Here is a 12,833-nt window from a genome sequence, read left to right on the forward strand (position 1 = left end):
ATTTCTTTGTTGAGCCGTATTTGTTTGAGCCCGAGTATACAGACGGAACTCTGGCTACTGGACGAAGCAGCCGCCGCAGCTCATGAGCCTAACCCTCAGCCAGCCGCAGAATACCGGAGTTGAGCACTGGAAACCTGGTGGTGTAGTTGTTTCAAATGCAAAGCAATGCCAACGGATGAACAAAGTCTTTACTGCTCAGACTGGGAATTGACGATGCCTGCACTTGAGAATCTGGACATCAGTACTGATGAGACTGCTGCTCTTCAGAGACCGCACATCACCGGTCACCCTGGGCACACACACGTGAACGCGGAGCACAGAGAAGCAGTCAGAGCTACAGGCTACAGTGAGGCTAAAAACAGAGTTCATATGACATTTTTCCAAACAACTTTTTATGTCGGGGCTTCAGGACACTTGGATCACTACGGATAAGCATGTTGGAGATATTTTGTGGTTTCAATTTTGTGTTTTTGGACATTAGTCTGGGGCGCCGTCTGCCATTAGGTGTGCTAGCCGCTCCCCCCACCGATCTCCGCAAGGGATGTGAGGACTCTAAAACTTCACCAGGGCCTCCCTCGGCATATGGGTGAGTAGATAGTGGCTGAATTTTTCATTTTTGGGTGCACTATCCCTTTAATATAGTGGCAACTACTAACCACTAACTAGCTTTTCGCTGCTGTTGTACGCTGCGCTCATGCGGCGATTAGCGCTGATATTAGAGCGGCTGTGTCGTGGCAGTGTATTGCCCACCCTTTAGGTCCCAGGTAATGATTATAGCACAGTTAGCACTGTTGTTAGCACTGTTTATTGAGTTAGCAACGTTAGCTGCTAGCCCAGCCACCTCCATGTTGAGAACTGTGCGCACACTATCCCGCTCCAGACTCTGAATCATAACTCTGACAGTTGTTGAGGTCCTTTTTAAGGAATTGTTTTTATAAAACCTGCCAATTGGAGAACAGTTACATTTCATGTAAAATTGAGGACTCTAAAACTTCACCAGGGCCTCCATCGGCATATGGGTGAGTAGATAATGGCTGAATTTTTCCTTTTTAAGGAATTGTTTTTATAAAACCTGCCAATTGGAGAACAGTTACATTTCATGTAAAATTAGCAATTTGTCTAGAAGAAATATTACCAATTCAAGTTAGCTGACATTTCGCACTATTATGTTAATGGTAAAACGTAACATTACTCTTTTGTTTTCAAAAATAATCACAACATTAAAAATTGGCTTTATAATTATTGATAAATTGCTGATGAGTCATGATGAGTCATGCGTCAGATTTTGATATCTGTCCAACAGCCACAAAAGCTACAGTAGCTGCATGAGCTAATGTTAGCTTTAGCAGACAAAGAATGAGCTGCTCTTCAGCCCTCATTATCTTAATGTTTAAAATGGATAATAAACAGATGATAAACTTTAATGATAATATGATGTGCTAAGAGGGAGACCTGGAATACTGTCATGCTTGACATCTTGCAAGCTAGTTGTTAACTACTTGTCTGAAAATTGTATGATGCAAGCAATGATACAGAGTGGAGTTATCTTGGAACCAGCATAAAAGATATACAGACAGACTGAGAGCATATTAACCTGATAACAGCAAAGTGTTTGTAGTTTAGCTACACTTGCACTGGGAACAGTTGTCATATAAACCAGTACAAGTCAGTGGTTACAGAATACATTTTAATTTAACTCGTTTACATGGCTTGTAAAGATATTATTTTGAGTAGTAAGTAAAACTTTGGTTCTAGTAATTGGAAAATTACAATTTACAATTTCAGATCATGGCTCCACTTTAGAAAAGGTCCTCTTCCTAGCTTTTCAGACCTTTTAGCTGCACTTCACGGTGATTTCAAAAACCTCTCATGGACTTCCTCAGTAAAAGGGGTGTTTTTTTAGCTTACATACTAGACTGTATTTCAGTGACCTGGGTGGGTGTTTGTGACTGTAGTGTCAGTAGCTGGAAAAAAATGAACCCAAATGACCTACTAATTCTCCCTCTCCTCTGCAACCATTACTTAAGTTGCCCTTAAACAAGGCACCAAACTCTGCAACCACTTCAGTGGAGCTTAATTGCAGTGGGCAGGAGTTGTAAATGTGAGTGTGTGAATACCAAACAGACTGGTGAAAGAGAGCATACGTGCTGTGTCGATTATTGGCTGAATGAGCTCCGACCAAACAGACAGATCTGATCTGCCTTTAGCAGACTGCTCCTGATTAATTGAGGCGGTGGCTCATGTTGGTGAATAGTAAACAAAACCTCACTGCTGTTCTGCTTTAGCTGAGCTTGGCTGCTAACCAGAGCTGTGGATTCATTCTGTGAATCTACAAAGTGTTGCTCTCATGAGGGAAAGAAAGTGACTCTGAGAAGTGTATCACTTGTATCTGTCATCAGAGGCTGTGAGGTGTGGTAACAAAGATGACACCCGAGCTTCTTCTCCTTGACTTTCTATTTCTCACTCTTGTTGTTTTTCAGCCTCCGTCATTTCTTCTCTCCATGCCTCCAAGTTAGCATCCATCTCGTTTGTCACACTTTCATCATCTTTTATCCTCTCTGTTTCTGTCTGTGACACCCTCTCACTTTTCTCTCCCTCTCTTATTCATTCTGTGACTCGCTCCCTCAGGCCCTAAACCATGTTGGTAGCTGTGTGCATGAAGACAAAAGCGTGTGCTGCATTCCCAGCTGCAGCCAACTGCCACCTCGCACCAACAAAGCTTATCTGCTTCTTTGGCCGTCCTTGGAGAATAAGTGAATAGACGTTTATATTTTGCCCGGGAGAAATTTTTTTCTCTCTCTCCTGTATGGAGGGCAGTTGAGCCGGAGATCGTCCTCGGTGATTTGCTGCCTGTGAAGAATGAAGATGTGCGAGGTCGGGCGTGTTCAAGGACGACCCTGGACTCCAGCTGCTAGCAGTGGAGGGGACTGTATGCACAATTGTATAAAATAAAAAAAATAAAACAGCTCTTGTACCAATGGTAGGATTAGGGGAAAAGGTAACAAAAATCCTATAAAAAATCTAGAAAATTCTAATGATTAAAAGAAAAAAGTTCTAAGATTTAAAAAAGAGAAAAGAAAAATCAAGACAGCATTTTGAAAAAATTCTTAATATGAATTGATAAGGCAAAATGTACATGTTTTCTTCTTTGGCTTGGCTAGCCAATCTCACTTTTTCTCCAAATGAACATGCACGTAGAAGCTGAATGAAGAGGTATATCATGCTCCTCTACAGGCTGGAATGGTGGTTTCAGAAAGTGTGAGTGTGTGTGAGAGAGTGCAGCGAGGAGAACCAGCAGTACATCACAGCCTGGCTAATGGAACACTGCGCTCCTGAAGGGTCCTCAGCTCTGTCTCGTCCATCACGGCTCCACCATCCCTCCGCAGAGGATTCGGGGTAGATGGTGACACCTGAGCACACCCGCAGGACTTAAGTGCTGTTAGTGCCTGTGAAGTGCCCTGCCTCTTGTGCTTGGAATTGGCAAATCTTAAGTATTTTCTCTACAACATTAAATATTCATGCCTAAATAAGCAGCAATCAAAGTTAAAGTTTGGGGAAAAGAAACATCCTTGGTTATTTATTATTTTGAATTTAACGTTAAAAAACTCAGCTAGCCTGCTTTGTCAGGACTATGTGCAACCCTGTCTTCTAGAAAGCACATACTTCACTCATATACTTCTTATTTGCTTTGTACTGGGAAACATAACTGGTGCTATTATCAGTGAATGGATACCTTTTTGGACTGCTCACATGAGGTACAGAGGTGTTGGGGTGGATGGTGGACCTGGACTCAGTAGACCTTTTCCCACCCTTAGAACAGCCAAATAGCCAGAACAAATGTTGCCGTTGTATGTTTCTGCAAATAACAGATATGTTAAATTTCTACGTTTCATAGAAAGCATGTTTTATATACAGTAAAGCAGATATGTTGAAACTTCATGACCCCGTTGCCAAGGCCCTAATGTCAGTAAAAAAAAATACCCGGTTGGGTTGCTACAAATACTTCTAGAAATGTCCCCACATCCCGTTGAAAAGTACCCTACCTGGTTGCCTCAAACACGGCTGGAAATGTCAGGACGTCTCATTAAAAATACCATTTTGTTGCCACAAACAGGGCTGGAAATGTCCCAATGTCTCAATAAAGAAATATCCGGTTTGGTCGTGACAATCACAGCTAGAAATGTCTTCACATACTTAAAGATACCCAGTTTGATCGTCACAAACATTGCTGGAAATGTCCCGCCATGTCATTAAGAAAACCACAAACACATCTTGAAATGTCTCGACGTCTCATTAAAAAATACCCGGTTTGGTTGCCACAAACACAGACATCTCGTTACAAAGTATCCTGCATGGTTGCCAAGAACACAGCTGAAAATATCCCATCGTCTTCTTGAAAAATACCAGGTTGGTTGCCCCAAACACAGACATCTCGTTACAAAGTACCCTGCATGGTTGCCAAGAACACAGCTGAAAATATCCCATCGTCTTCTTGAAAAATACCAGGTTGGTTGCCCCAAACACAGCTGGAAATGTCCCAGTGTCTCAATAAAAAAATACCCGGTTTGTTAATGTTGTGACATGTCATTAAAAAATACCCAGTTTGGCCGCCACAAACATGATTGGAAATGTTGTGACATCTCATTAAAAAATACCCGGTTTGGTTGGTATAAACACAGTTGTAAATGTCCTGACATCTCATTAAAAAATACCCGGTTTGGTCGCCACAAGCACAGCTGGAAATGTGCCAACATCTCTGCTGATATGTATGTAATCAGAACCAGGCGACTTTAAAAATGTTGATATGATGTATATAACGTAGAAACATATTCATAGTTTAGAGAAACTTACAACAACTCTAGCACTGGGCTGCTCACAAACCAGTGAAAAGAACGAGGAAAAAAACAGAAATGCCAGTCTCTCATGAAATGAATTGTGTGTTCATTGAGAACCACATTGCTCATAGTGAGAAGCTGATTAAGAAAATGTGTTTTCAGTTTGCCCTGTTCTTAAAGAAATTGCATCCAAAGCCTCTTAATTCACTTCAAACCAAATCCCCGCCGAGCCAAGGTGCTCTACAACATGCTATTGATCACACTGGGTCACCTCTGTGGTGCTGACGAGCACCATTGAACACCGTAGTGTTTGCATGTGTACAGGATTTAGATTATCGCCGCCACGTGATGAGGACATCTGCATGCCGATCAGTAGATGCCTCTAAGCCTCCATTGATTACCAATGGAGCTCCGCACTGTAACAGCTTTAAAATCTGATCTCTGGCGTCTGATGGTGTTTGTTCACAGGATTGCCTCTGTTTGCTGTAATTGCCAATTATGCAGGAAAAATGACAGCATTACATGGAGATCTGTACTGATTTCAGCATTACCGCTGCAGGTGTGTTTAGATAATGTGTTCACCTAGCAGTTGTGGGTATTGATGCATAATGATTTGCTGTTCTTCTTGGATTTACACTGTGCATTTACAGTCCTTTATTTACCCAGTAAAGACTTACAGTAGCCAAGCCCTCAGTATGGATTTATCATCCATCTGTGCTACAGTTTTAATCTTGTATGATACAATGAAATCAAGTCATAATATTGTAAATATTGCTGCAGCTGACTGCTGTTTTATAGATTAATATGTTGATCTTTTTTGGATCAACTAAGCCCAACCATTGGTTGTCTATAAATATAGATATGAGGGTTAAAAAATCTAATGACCAACATTATTGTTATTACTATATATTTATTTATCCTCCTCCTTCTTGCACACACTTAAATATTCCTCTAGTTACAATTATTCATACATAAATACATGACACACTTACACAACACAGTTTGCTACATGCACACAAACACTAACAATACTCGGAGTCTGTTTCATACACTTTGTGTTAATGTCTGTATATCTGATTACACCTTTGTACTATGTCACAATCACAAAAACAAAAAGAAGGAATCCAAAAGCAGAATACTGGCCGATTTTGTTTTTCAACAACACACAAAATAAGCTAACATTTTCTATGAGCATCCTAAACGTAGTTACTATTAAAGAATTGTGCCCAAGGGTTAGGGTTCTGTGGATAAATTACTTATTTCAGCTCTATGGGAGAGACTGACAAGCTAATTTTTTTTTAACATAAGAGACATTTTCATACCTTTATTAAATAGTAGTGGAGAGATTAGAGGAAATATGGGGAGAGAGGGAGATTGTGAACGTGCAACAAAGCTCCCTGGTGGGAAGTGAACTGGGGATATTGTGGCAAAGACCACTGATAAACCAAGATGGCTTACTTTTGATTGATTTCCTATGTCTGTGTCACGTGGGCTTTGCCACTGCCTCGCCCCTTTAGGAGACTAGCTGAGTTTTCATAAGCCAGACACGTCCTGAACATTCTGACACAAAAACAGCATTTTTTCAGACAGCCCTGTCGAGACCTGTCTCTGTCTCAGCAACACATTCTCGTGAGATCTGGCAACACCAAATCTCTTGTCTCGGTGGTTTCACTGCAGTGCTGCCGACAACACTTTCCAACCAGATTAATAGAAATTGAAACTGACTTACATGTGAAACCATTTCAATCAGGAGAGACAGAAGATTGAAGTCAAGATAATATTTAATACAGAATATGAGTGTACAGATTAACAGATGATTTGCGATGATTAAGATTTAACAGAAGTCTGCTTCAACACCAGAGGGCGATATTTTGTGATCGAGAGACATCTGAGTGGCAGTAAGATAAATCCCCCCATGGCGTTCAGACACTGGTGGTGGTGTTGGCTGCTGACTCTGAGGCTGCTGAGGCGTATTTGGCTGATGAATCTGTAAAGACTAGGTGGTGATGGGGAGGTGGAGGGCGTGCATGATGGCAGCAAGAAAGAACTACGGCACAGAAAGAACCGTATTTAAAATAGGGAGCAGTAACATGATAGGCTGACAGAGAACGTGTGTAGCTGTGCTTCTGGTTAAATGTAAATCAGCTGATGGCTCAGTTGACAGACCCAGACAATGACACCTGGAGATAGTAAGTGAGCATGTATGCAAGGAGTGAATGGCAGGGTGAGAAAGAAATCTTACAGCCTGAGCATGAAAAGTACTGTCTTCCTGATTTTCGCTAGAGCTTCATGAATTAAAAGTGAAAAAAAAAATACTGTCTTCGTAATAATTTAACTGTTTTGGGAGTGGAAAAGAAAACATTATTAAACTAATATGATCTTGTACTGGGTCCATATCAGATATTAAGCTAGCAGATAAAAATGAGCAGCAAAGTAAGGAGCAACCATTAAATTTGTACAGTACAGTATCTCACATAAGTGAGTACACCCCACAGTGAACATGTCCAAATTGTGCCTAAAGTTGTAAAACTTTATAATGAAAACTTGTAGCCCAGTTTCTGAAGAGGGGTGATCATGCTCTGCTTGGAATTCATGTTTCACCGCTGCCGGCTCTGGGGATCTCAGTTCATTTAGGGAAACATGAATTCCAAGCAGAGCATGATCGCCCCTCTTCAGAAACTGATCTGCAATGCAGTTTTCCAACATGATGATGACCCAAAACACACCTAGAAGATGACAACTGCCTTGCTGAGGAAGCTGAAGGTAAAGGTGATGGACTGGCCAAGTATGTATCCAGCCCTAAACTCACCTGTGCACCTGTGGGCCATCCTCAAGCTGAAGGTGGAGGAGCGCAAGGTGTCTTCACATCCATCTGCTCCATGATGTCATCATGGAGGAGTGGGAGAGGATTCCTGAAGCAACCTGTGAGCTCTGGTGAATTCCATGCCCAAAAGGGTTAAGGCAGTGCTAGATAATAATGGTTGGCACACAAAATATTGACACTTTAGGCACAATTTGGACATGTTCACTGTGGGGTGTACTCACTTATGTTGCCAGCTGTTTAGATGTTGATGGCTGTGTTTTGAGTAATTTTCAGAGGAAGGTAAATCTATACTACTATACAAGCTGTACACTGACTACTTTAAGTTTTATCAAAGTGTCATTTCTATAGTGTTGTCCCATGACAAGATATAATGAAATATTTGCAGAAATGGGAGGGGTGTACTCACTTATGTGAGATACTGTATATAGTGTTGTGGTGTTTAGAATCCGTTTTCATCCATCCACAAAATATTCACTAACACTTCAAATGAGGTGGGAGGATGAGGGGGAGAGGAGACCACGTCCTCTTAGGAGACTGGTGCAGCTTGTAGTGCGTTATCTTCTGTACTGGTTGTGGTTTAAGTGGATGGTGCAGTTCATGGTCAGTGCCCCACCTCCTATAGGCCATCAGAGCACACCAATTGGCAAACATTTTTCATTTTTGAAGCAAACATGCCAAAAAAATTGCTGGTTTTAGCTTTTCAACTAAGGATATGTGCTGATTTTCTAGGGCTTTTATCATAGTAAACTGAATATCTTTGGGTTTTGGACTGTTGGTCGGACAAAACCAACTATGTTAATATGCCTACTTGGGATTTGGAAAGTCTTTATGGGCATTTTTAACTATGTTCTGACTTTTTTTAGACCAATTAATTGATAAATTGGGGAAAAAACAGATTAATCAATACTGAAATTATTACATCTGACGCACTAATTGTGACATTTTAAATTGTCTCACAGATTACTTTGGCATTCCACACTGCAATTTCTCTTAAGTAATAAGCAATTATCAGGTCATAATCGAATAAAATCTGTAGTGAAAAACAATCCAATTGTACACTTGGCGGGGTGTAAAAAGTAAAAAATGGCCATCACATTTCCCAGAGTCCGAGGTGACATCTGCAGACTGTTTGAAGGCTTAAACAATAAATTTCCAAAAGTCTATTGACGGTGGAGTAAAAGTGCAACAGAAGGTCAATAACCACCCAGAGAAAAAGGAATGACACCTACATCAGAACATTTATCACCTCTGCTGTGATGGCTCTCAAAGCTGTCAGATAATCCTGATGGGTCGCATTTGGGCACACGCTGAAACCTAACCAGGCAGAACTGGTACATTTCCAAACCAACCTGCTAGCACCTTTCTCTTAGCTGCCAGCGACAGGTGAAAGATCCTGCTCAAAGTCAACAGATTGCAGCAGGTGCGCGGCCGCGGATGGATGAGTGTTTATGCGCTCATAGCTGATTACCCAGGAGAGCAGGGGAGAGGAGCAGACAGAGGGCAGGGAGGGGGCATAGAGGAAATCGCGATTGTGTCCTTCAGTGTGTGTGTGTGTGTGTGTGTGTGAGAGAGAGAGAGAGAGAGAGAGAGAGAGAGAGAGGGGAGCAGAGTGCAAGAACAGGTGAGGAAAAAGCATTCTAGAGTGTATCAATGTGAGCAAGCAAGGGAATTCAATTGTTTTTTGCCGTATAAAATTGATTTTCTGACAGATTGTTTGTTGCTTGTGTGTGTTTTTATTATTTTTATCACTATTTTTATTTTTAATATTATTTTTAAAATAATTGTATTTATTTATTTATTTAAAATGTAATTATAGATTTTATTTTATTTTTTGGTCTGATCTTTTTTTTTTTTTTTTTTTTTTGCATTTTGAGAAAATAACCTAACTCAAGGTCCACTTCCTCTTTTCCTGTGCTTTCAGCTGCATCATCATATACAACATCAGCGGGTGATTTTTGCTCAGTTGTCGAGGAGTTGTTGTCATGGAAGTCATAAGTTCTTGAAAATTTCATCACCTCATGAAGACCCAGGGGTGTGATTGAAACCCGAGAAAAACCGAGTAAGTGGACCTTAACTCAAGATTATTTAGTCAAAACATAATTTTTTTCATAATGTCTTGATTTCCTCAGTTTCAGAGTATGCTGATTGGCTCATATGATTTGCACAGCCTTTAATATTCAAATAAATAGCATGCATAGGAATCACACTTTCAGCTGCACAAGAAAAAAAAGGTTTCTCTACTTCTCTTGGCTGTCATAGCTGCTATCTCTCACTTCACCTTGCCCTTTCCTGCCCAGTCTATCACACTCTAACAGCCTTTCTACCTGCTCCCTGAACCTGTCTGCCCCCACATTTTCCTTGACGCTGTATTGCCACCATATTCTCATTCATGTCACAACCGCAGCGACCTTGGATTCATGGCTTCACAATATACTTAATCGTTTGTAAATTGCCTGCATGGCAATAAGGCAAGAAATAATGGAGAACAACAATGTTTTTCTTATGTTTAAGTGGTGCTTTCTTTCTTGTACTTTGATGAAGTTATACACACTCACGTCAAGGAGCCGCTTAGTACAACCACAACCTATCACACTAACCACATGGGAATAAAGGTGTGGAAGGGGCAGTTGGCCCCAAATCAGTGCTATTTATCGGTCTGGATTGTTTTTGTGTGAGTTTCTGAGTGTTGGAGATATCAGCCATAGAGATGTCTGCCTTCTCTCCAGTGAAATGGAACTAGATAGCACTCAGCTTGTGATGCTCAAAGCACCAAAAAATACATTTGATAAACTCAACAGCAATGTCTCTTTTCAGAAATCATGAAGTAAGTTACTCAAGATAATCTGTATATCTTGTTGTGGGCAGTTAATTGCAGGAACTATTTTCTTAGAGGCCGTTTACACGTTGCCGGCTATTTTCATAAACGGACATTTCACCGTCTCCGTTTTCAAAAAGATCTTCGTTTACACTTACCTGTGTATATATACACAAGAGCATGCCAAACCTGTAGTTGGCAGTGTACTGAGAAGCTCAAGCCTTCCATGTATCCATTGTCACCATGGCAACATAGGTCGCACTTTTGACACAGGCGCAAGTTCCGGCGCATACTGTGACGTCAACTTCCTATAACTCCGTTTATCTCCGTTTATCTCAGTTTACATGCAAACGCGCAACCGGAGTTTTCCAAAATCTCCACTCTGGCCGGAGTTTTTAGAAAGACTCGTTTTCAGAGGAGAAATCTCCGTTTGCGTGTAAACGAAGGGCACAAACGAAGGAAGATGTCTCCGTTTATCAAAATCACTGTGTACGTGTAAACGGCCTCTTACTACTGAGCTACACCTGCCAGTAATATCATGGCACAGGAAGAGGCGTGCATCTACTCATGGACAAGAGTCTCGTGTCATGATAGCACAAGATGTAAATGTAGCTTGGTACACAGAAAATAGTTCCTACATAAAACTGTTCACAACAAGGTCTGTGGATGATCTTGAGTAACAGGGTCATGATTTCTGGAGAGAGACATTGCTGTTGAGTTTATCAAATGTATTTTTTGGCACTGTGAGCACCACAAGCTGAGTGCCATCTAGTTTCACTATATTCACGAGATGGCAGACATGTTTACGGCCAATATCTCCAACTCTCTGCAACATTCACCAAAACAATCTTCAGGGATAAATATGCCTACAGGTAAGAGGAAAAATATGTATTGTTGATTTTCGGATGAACTGTCCCTTTAATGCCTTGCTCTGTGGACCCTCAGCAATACAACAGACTTGTACTGAAGCCTATCTTTAGTTCTCAGTCACACTGGACTTGGTTTTAATGTCTGAACCCACCAGTTACACTCTCTTCCCTTGATTTTAAGAAGCCTGCACATGCAGAAGCATCACTTTGCTGTCTCTAGGCAACAACAGATTCAGCTGCTGTCAGTCACTTAACTTGCATAGGTAATAACATTAGTAGTGTTGTTGATAACCAAATGAGAAGTAAACAGCCTTTGCAGTTATGACACAACAAGCATGATGAAAATAGTTATGAGCAACTGCGTCCTTCAGTTTCATTGTCCACAGACAGCAGAAAAGACCGCCTCTGCTCTCATTTGATTGGACAACAGAGAAATATAATGTGGTGTACGGTATTTTTTTCAGCCTCAACTCAAATGCTTAAGCACTAATTCTAATACTGGAAACAATTTGGGTATGAGCCAGTAACGTATGGAGCTACACCCAACAGCAGTGTCACTTCATTCTCAGCTGACACAGGCACCTTAGTATGTAACTGCCCACTCTCATCTTAACACTTGATGTTTAGATTACCTGCTCATCATCCACCTTTTTCTGTTTATTATGTTGAGTCAGTTCAGTATTGCGTCCAATCTGTGTTGGTTGATGGCATATTGTTGTTCCATATCCGTGTAAACAGCAGAGCTATCCCATTACTTTCCTTCATGCCATACTGAAAGCAATTCCCCCCGTCATATTGAGGTACAGACTGTGTTCCGCTCTGTTCCTCAGTGAACATATTTTTGGCTTTGTTGGCATGACAAGATGATGTGCAAAGTAAAATCAATTGTCTGTCTTTTCAGCAACTCGCTATTCAACTGAGCATGTTTACTTTTATTCACAATGAGCTCAGTATAAGAAAAAAAAAATACAATCTCAGACTGTGTGCTGTGTATCAGTGTGGCTTCATGACTACTGACAAAATCCAGATAATAAGTTATGACAGTTAACTGTGTTAGATGTTAGAATTTAACAATGCTCTTTCAACATATTTACCATCTGTAAGTGTATTTTCAATTGACTTTTCATGCAAAGCAATGATTTTATTCCCATTGTAATTACACAATCATTCTTTCATTTAATACAACCGTCTGACACCATGTCTGACTCATTGTTATTGTACCACCAACCTAATTAGGAAAGGAGGGAACCTATTAAATTTTATTTGCGTAAGTGAGAAGAGCAATAATACATAAAAATATCAACTGAAAAATATATAGAGATATATCGTAGAGATAACCCAAACACACACACACACACACACACACACACACACACACACGACCCATATGATATAGATTTTAAAAAGAACAAAGAAATTCTGAAACACTGTTGCATGACAAGCACAAACAAAACACAGTTAAAGGATAAGGCTGCTGTTCAATGTTTGTC

Source organism: Epinephelus moara, chromosome 23 (genome assembly GCF_006386435.1).
Source record: "Epinephelus moara isolate mb chromosome 23, YSFRI_EMoa_1.0, whole genome shotgun sequence".
Classification (NCBI taxonomy): Eukaryota; Metazoa; Chordata; class Actinopteri; order Perciformes; family Serranidae; genus Epinephelus; species Epinephelus moara.